This window comes from Dipodomys merriami, unplaced genomic scaffold (genome assembly GCF_024711535.1).
Source record: "Dipodomys merriami isolate MVZ:Mamm:240054 unplaced genomic scaffold, mDipMer1.0.p SCAF_89, whole genome shotgun sequence".
Taxonomy (NCBI): Eukaryota; Metazoa; Chordata; class Mammalia; order Rodentia; family Heteromyidae; genus Dipodomys; species Dipodomys merriami.
In genome coordinates, this window is record NW_027206501.1 from 5,282,380 (window position 1) to 5,289,391 (window position 7,012).

At 49.0% G+C, this 7,012-nt stretch overlaps 1 long non-coding RNA gene across 1 annotated transcript; it reads left to right on the forward strand.

Moving 5' to 3' along the window:
• The first annotated feature begins 268 nt into the window (after positions 1–268).
• On the forward strand, positions 269–6,373 carry LOC138820473 (uncharacterized). The gene is made up of 3 exons (XR_011369890.1): positions 269–337; positions 4,926–5,058; positions 5,730–6,373. It is a non-coding gene; the product is annotated as an uncharacterized lncRNA (long non-coding RNA).
• The last annotated feature ends 639 nt before the right edge of the window (positions 6,374–7,012 follow it).

A 7,012-nucleotide genomic window follows, 5' to 3' on the forward strand; every position in this document is an offset into this window, starting at 1 on the left:
TTTGGTTCCCAGGGGCTGGAGATGCACGGGGAGGAGAAATGTAGGGTTGTTCTGGGGGATGGATTTCCAGAGAGAAAGAGTCAATATAGCACCACAGTTACAGCTGGTACCGTGTGCAGATGAGTAAGTGACATGGCTTTTCCCCTGTGTGTCTGCAGCAGCGAATCCTGACCTGGTTATTGGGGATGGGCCAAGCAGGAAGGTTGCTAGTGTGTCCACACATGTCCCGGCTGGACTCTCTCCAGCACATGGGGAGTTGTGCAACCAGCCACAGACAGAGGAAGTCTGGTCTCCAGAGCTAGCATCCTTTGCAGAGGATGCTTGAGCCTGCCTGGAAGTGAGTATCCCCTTGGCTTCCACCTGACTTTTTCTTGGGTGTTAAGAGATGGTTCCTAGGAACCTGCTCCCTAGGGAAAGGGGATCAACCACTCCTGCAATATGACATGAACCCATTCCTGCAGACAGATCCTCTATGACCCCACCATCTCTCCTAGCCCACCCCAGCTCTGCTGCACCACAGCTGTGTCTAACACATCAGCCCTGGCCTTCTCCACCCACATCTGCCACAGTTGCACTATGAGGGGAAGAGCAAATGTAGGACAGTCCCCCATGCCTGGCTGTGCAGACAGACATTCCTAGCCACTGCTAAGGCTGGCATCCTTATTACTGAGCCTTCCAAGGCTTGGCAAGCTCCCAGAGGGAGGGGCTACAAAGCTGGCTGGCACAGGAGAAACATCGAAGAGGTTGTGGCATAGGGCAAGCCAAGCCAAGAGGCTGAGTGAGTGGTGAACTGCTGGCTGACACAGTTTTGGGAGCTGAGGAAAGATCAGCCAGAAGACAAAGAATGTGGAGTTGGAATTTTCTTGAAGCCTGTCCACCCCCTATCCACCTACCCATGCAGGATCAGGATCCTGGTTGGCAGAGAAGGGGTTAAGGAACCCCTTGCACTTTGTGTGCATGCGGATTGACCCAGGACCCTTTATGAAGCAGGGTGCCGAGAGCTTAACCCTGTGATATTAGTTATTCAGCAGGCTGAGATTTGGGAATCGAGGCTCAGAGCCAGTCTATTCAGACTCTAATCTGAAAAAAAAGCAGCTAGTGCAGGTGTGGCTCAAGTTGCAGAATCTCAGCCTAGAGCACATCAGCTGGGCAAGAAGGTAAGTCTCAGTACTAGCACAAAACAAGAGAAACAAACAAACCAACAAAACATGGACAAAACCCTCTGTGAAGAAAAGGTGGTTCTTAAGTTTAGAGAAAAGGCAAAGATTCTGCCCTACCAGCCATGGGGGCAATCACGAGGCTTGCCATTGTGTTCGGTAGCTATGTAATTTTTTAATTTCTTAAGGCGAAGCCACAGGATGGATGCCACAGACATGGACAGAAGTCCAGGCATCCTTAGATTGGATGTTGGTCTAGGGTAGAATATTAGATAACAGGTTTATCATTGTGGTCAGGGCCTGTTCGTGGGGTTCAGGATTTAATACATGTGTCAGGCTACATTTTAGTACTGCAGCAAATGCTCAGAACTGTAACCAATGCTTGACATAACAACTTAAAAAAGGCTTATTGGTTCACAGCTTTGGTGGTTTCACTTTAACTTAGATGCTTTTCTCTTGATTTGTGTCTGTGATCACAGAGGGAGTATGGGGGAGGGGAAGGTCATTAGTCTCATGGCTGGTGTAAAGAGAGGAAGAGGAAGAGTCTTGGGTCCCAATATCTCCTTTCCAGTGCACATCTTTAGTGACAGAACACTCCCTCAGCCCCTCCCCCTTACAGGTTCCACAGTGCCATGGCCTGGGGACCAAGTCTTGCTTATTCCAGCCATGGCAATAGCCAAGTGGAGATCCCAGCAGACAGTGCAGTGGGCTGCCAGCAGGCTCCTAGAAGTGTGGGAAGAAGTGAGCCATCAGGAGAGAAGGGGGCAGAGAGGAAGGCTGAGGGAACAGGCATGCTGTGGTGAAGGTGCTTTTCTAAAACACCTCTGGGTGTGCTCTAGCTTTTGAATGACCAATCAAACTCACTTAATAATTATGTGTGGTCTCCGTATTTCTTCTCTGTGGGCACTTGACACCTGTTTTGAGTGCATTCTGCTATGATATTTATTGAGACTGCAGTTCTGAAAATTCTAATACAGACGGTGAGTGGCAGAGCCCCAACAGAATCCAGGTTTTCTCCCACAAATTTCCTGATCTGCCCAGTGTTGCAGGTCTGGCTTCTGCTGCCTGAGGCTGCCCTTTGCCTGGCAGACAGAAATCCCTGCTGGCCCTGGGTTGTCATTCTGGAGGCCTGGCTCACTCTCCCCGGTGAGGATCATGAATAAAAGTTGCCCCTGTCTGTCCACTGACTCAAGGTTGCCATGACTGCACCTCTCCCTCCCCACTTCACCTGAGCCATGAGCACAGTCCTGGGCACCATTGGGATGAGGTCGAGGGATGCAGGCTGGTGTGATGGACTGCGGAGGATCAGGGATGAGTACACACCTCTGTGGTTCACAGGCTGGCTGGGGGACAGGTCAGGAAAGCAGGCATACCCATGCCATGCCTGCAGTGACCCCATCTCCTAAAGAAGAAGGGAACCGTGGTGCTAGGGAATGACCCCCTCAACAAAGATTCAGGGTAGAGTGGCTATGGGGCTGAAGACTCCAGGAAGTGTGGCCTGGATCTGGTTTGGCAGTTTTTCATAATGTGGACCCAGGCTGGGTATTTTGAAAGATCAGTGTGTGGGAAGTCAGGCTTCCTGGTGTCATGTCTCTCAACTACTCTCTTTCCACGCTAATATATAACATCCACCTAGAGACTCTGTATGTCTTACATAGAATGTTGTGCACCTGAACTGTATGCAATTACACATTTTTTTTCAGATTTGGAGATAGTTGTTTGAAAGCCACAGAAAGTGAGACCTTGGTGCATTTCTTTTTTTTTTGGTCCAGTCGTGGGGCCTGAACTCTGGGCCTGGGCACTGTCCCTCAACTCTTCAGCTCAAGGCTAGCACTCTACCACTTGACCAACAGGGCCACTTCCGGCTTTTTTCTTTTTGCTTATGTGGTGCTGAGGAATCGAACCCAGGGCCTCAGGCATGCAAGGCAAGCACTCTACCACTGAGCCACCTTCCCAGCCCACCTTGGTGCATTTCTGATTCCCTATTTTTGAATGAGGAACACGCTTGCCAGTGTGTATGCCCATGAACCTTCATTTGTGGATGAGGCCAGGGGCTCTTCCTCTCCCTGAAGCATCCCTGCGATCGGGAGGATGCTCAGTTTGTAACAAGAGGCCAGAAAATACCGCAAGATATTTCACAGGGCTAAGCTTGCCACAGATTTGTCACCAAATCCTCAGACCCTTATGCCAGCCTCACACTTAGAAATAGTGCGGTGAGGCTGAGAAGCTCCTATGATGCATGCACACATTCTGGTGGTTCTGGTAAATGCACAGAATCCATGCTTTGTCCTGCCTCTTCCAGGGCCCTGGGGCCACCTGGATTGTTTGGGATAGGACAATCAGTACCTTATGGTGGATGGTGGCGCGGAGGGATGCCGTTAAATATCCTATAAGGTTCAACTTGGGGGAGGGAGGGGTCAGGAGGGAGGAAACTGGAAGAGAATGAGGGAGGGGGGGTGACACTGTTCAAACAAATGTATTTATTACCTGATTTGTGTAAACTGTAACCCCTCTGTACATCACCTTTACAACCGAAATTAAAAAAAAAAATCATCCCATAAGGACTAAACAGTTTCCAGGACTTATCCAGCTCAAGAGAACATGCACACTCAGTTCTGCGGTGAATTGAAACCTGCTCTATGAAGAGACAAATTCTGTAAGAAACGTGCCCTGTCTTCATCATCTATTACAACTGTAAGGAGCAGTGTTGTACAGCTTATTCAATGCCTCTGAGAATCAGAATCTAGGCTCCTATTTGGGCTTTGAATTCCAGGTCCTTCCTCCATTCCCCAGCTCAAAACTTCCATGGGACAGTCACTTCTTCTCACCCCCCATGCTAGAGGTCTGGACAATGTATAGTCGTGTGCATGTAGATCACTCAGAGGAGTGCCACTGCATGGAAATCTTCCATGCTCTTTTTTTGGTCCCTATTTTTAAATCCCTATCAAAAAGCTATGTTTATATAAGTATTAAGCAAGTATTAAGTATTATAAAAGTATAAAGTTTTAAGCAAGATATGCCTGGTGTCCTGGCTACTCAGGCAGTTGAGACAGGAGCATCACCTGAGCTCTGGGATTTGTGTGGTGAGCCTGGACAACACAGTAGGACCTCTCTCAAAACCCACAGATGTTCATAGGTTCCTAATCCTCTATGAGGTTTAATAGCATGTTCTGATGGAAGTTGTATAAAAAAATCGTAACAGGTTATTTCATACCACATGTTCTTTCATTTGAGCCTTCTCAAACAAACATCATGATTCTGAGCTGGACACATTTTCAGTGCCCTCAGTCTTAGTCCCCTCTGCCTGTTCCAACAATGTTCAATCAAGGGGTGGCTTGTAAGCAGCAGACATTGATGTCTCACAGTTACGGAGGCTGCAGGTTCAACATCAAGCACGCTCAGATTCAGTGTCTGGTGAGGCCCTGTTGTCTGGATGACAGGCTTGTCCATCCTCAATGGGCAGGGAGTTCTCTCTGGGGAGTGTGGAGGAGGGCCCCAATTCTAATGGGAATGCTTCCACCCCCATTACCTTTCCTCTCACAATGGCCATGGTCTTCAGAAGTTAGTCTCAGAAATAAGATACCAAAAAATAAATTTTGGGTAAGACACAAACTAAAAATGCATGAGCCAGGTTTGGCTCCTGTTCATTTGTGTGGGTCTGAGTGTACCTGGGTGTGCTCACACATGTGTGCTCATATATACGTCTGCATATGTTTTTCATCACTTCCTCTGATTGTCTCATCTCTCTCTCTCTTTTTTTTTTGGCAGGCCACAGGGGTTGTTTATGGGCATGTACATCTGACAACACGCAAGGATATGGTACTAGAATAAACTGCAGAGACTAGATGGGGACACCTAGGAATATCAACATGCAAAAATGACTCATCCAAGAGCTCAGCTGGTAAGGAGCATGGAGAGAGGGTGGTTCTGAATTTACCTGTGTCTCCTGGAATTGGAATGCGTAGTGATGGTGGGGTGAAGCATGTGGTGTAACTCTAGAAACCACTTATGAGAACCAGAAACCCATGGCTCTGGGGAGGTCCCATTTGGGAGTAAGCTGCGGAAGAGGAGCCCATAAGTGACCCCTTGTCCGTCACAATGGAGAACACAGACATGGATCCTGAAGCCACTTTCCTGGGCCGTCCTCTGCCAACTCAAGTGTCCAAAGACAGGGAAGGCACCATGTTCTCATGCTGCTTTCCAAAGTCAGCTGACTCAGTCCTCAGAGGATCATGGGGCCAGCACCTGGTTAATGTGTGGAGACATTAGAGCAGGCCTTGACATTGACCCCAACCCAGACACTTTCAACCATTTTCCTGGAAGGACACACAAGTGGTACCTGTCCACCCAGCATTGGTAGTCTTCAACTCCTCAGTTCATCCCAGACCCTGGTGTATGTACATCAAATGAGAACATCCAACTTCCAAATGTGCTGGGTAAAAAGCCATCTGGTGGGTCAGCTGTGGTGACACTGTCTGTGACAGAGCAACCTCCAGCTGTGACAGCAGCTCAAGAGCATCCAAATCACACGCTTGCTGTGGATCTTGAGCTGTCAATGCCTCTGTCTCCCAGGATAGAGCAACTTTCACCTGTGGAAAGAGCTGAGCAACCCCTAGATCTGGAGCTGGCTGTGCTGACCTTGGTGGAGAAGCAGCATGCTCTGCTGTGGATGAAGAGGAGGCTGCACAGTTTCCAGCCGATCTGCATCTCTAGGTAGATTTGCCCATGTCACTGAGGCCGACTGAACTTGCCTCTGCTGCCCTGGCTGCTCTGGAGATCTGTAGGGCTCTGCCCACTTCAGCTACATTAGACCACCGCTACCTTAGAGGAGAGCTGAGCTCCTGCAGACATAGCCCAGCCAGGCCCCAGCCCAAGTCTGGAAGGACAAATTCTGCTGCTGCTGTAAACACAGTTCTTACCTTTCCTAAGAATGTCCTAAGAGCTCCAGAGCACCAGCTGTAATGCCAGAACCTTCCTTCATCCATCTGGGAAAATACCAATGTTTCTTCCATTGAGTCTCTTCTTTCAAGGTTTGGTGTGTAACTCAAAGTGTTGGTTTTTCATAAATGTTCATTGACCATTCTTTTCAATTGCATAATTCAGGAGCACTAAGGTCATATCATCCTCTACAACCACCCATGTAAGCTACCTGCAGAGTGAAGCTCCATGCAGAGACATGGTCCTTTGTGGAGGATGCTCACATTTGTCCTGGAGAAAGTGGGGAGAAGCCTCTGGTGTACAGGCAACAGGTGAAGGCTGGGAGAGTGGCAAAACATCCAGGCTGCTGTTCTAAAAGACTGCTCCCATGAGAGCCCCAGGCTCTTCCTCTGTGACACTGGAATAGCAGTCCCTCTCAGGGTAGCAAGAAAGCAAATGGAATGCAATGGTGTGTGTTTCTCCCTGCCACCCTGGAGCCCAAGGCTGTGTGTGTACTCTCATCAAACTTTGTGCAAATGTACAGTGCATAACTGAAGAGAGGACTGCTAAGGACCTAAGCCCATGAGGATATTAGTGGATCATTGAGCTTTTCCACGTGGGTTGGGGTAGAGGAACCTGAGCCTGTAGGAATCTCCGTGTGTGTGTGTGTGTGTGTGTGTGTGTGTGTGTGTGTGTGTGTGTGTGTGTGTGTAGGAATGTTCTGGGTGAAGAGTCCCTAGGCTGGGCCCCTCGGGATTTCCAGGCACCTCAGTTGCAGGTTTAGTGAGTGGGGACCCCTTTCCTCTTTTGGTTCTGGGAACTCTTCTAAAATATCTCCTCCACTGGCACATCTGTTTATGTGGCATTGTGTGTGTGTGGGGGGGCGCGGAGTTGGCTCACCTCCCAGCCCCATGGGATCATGGGCTCTTGAAGGGCAT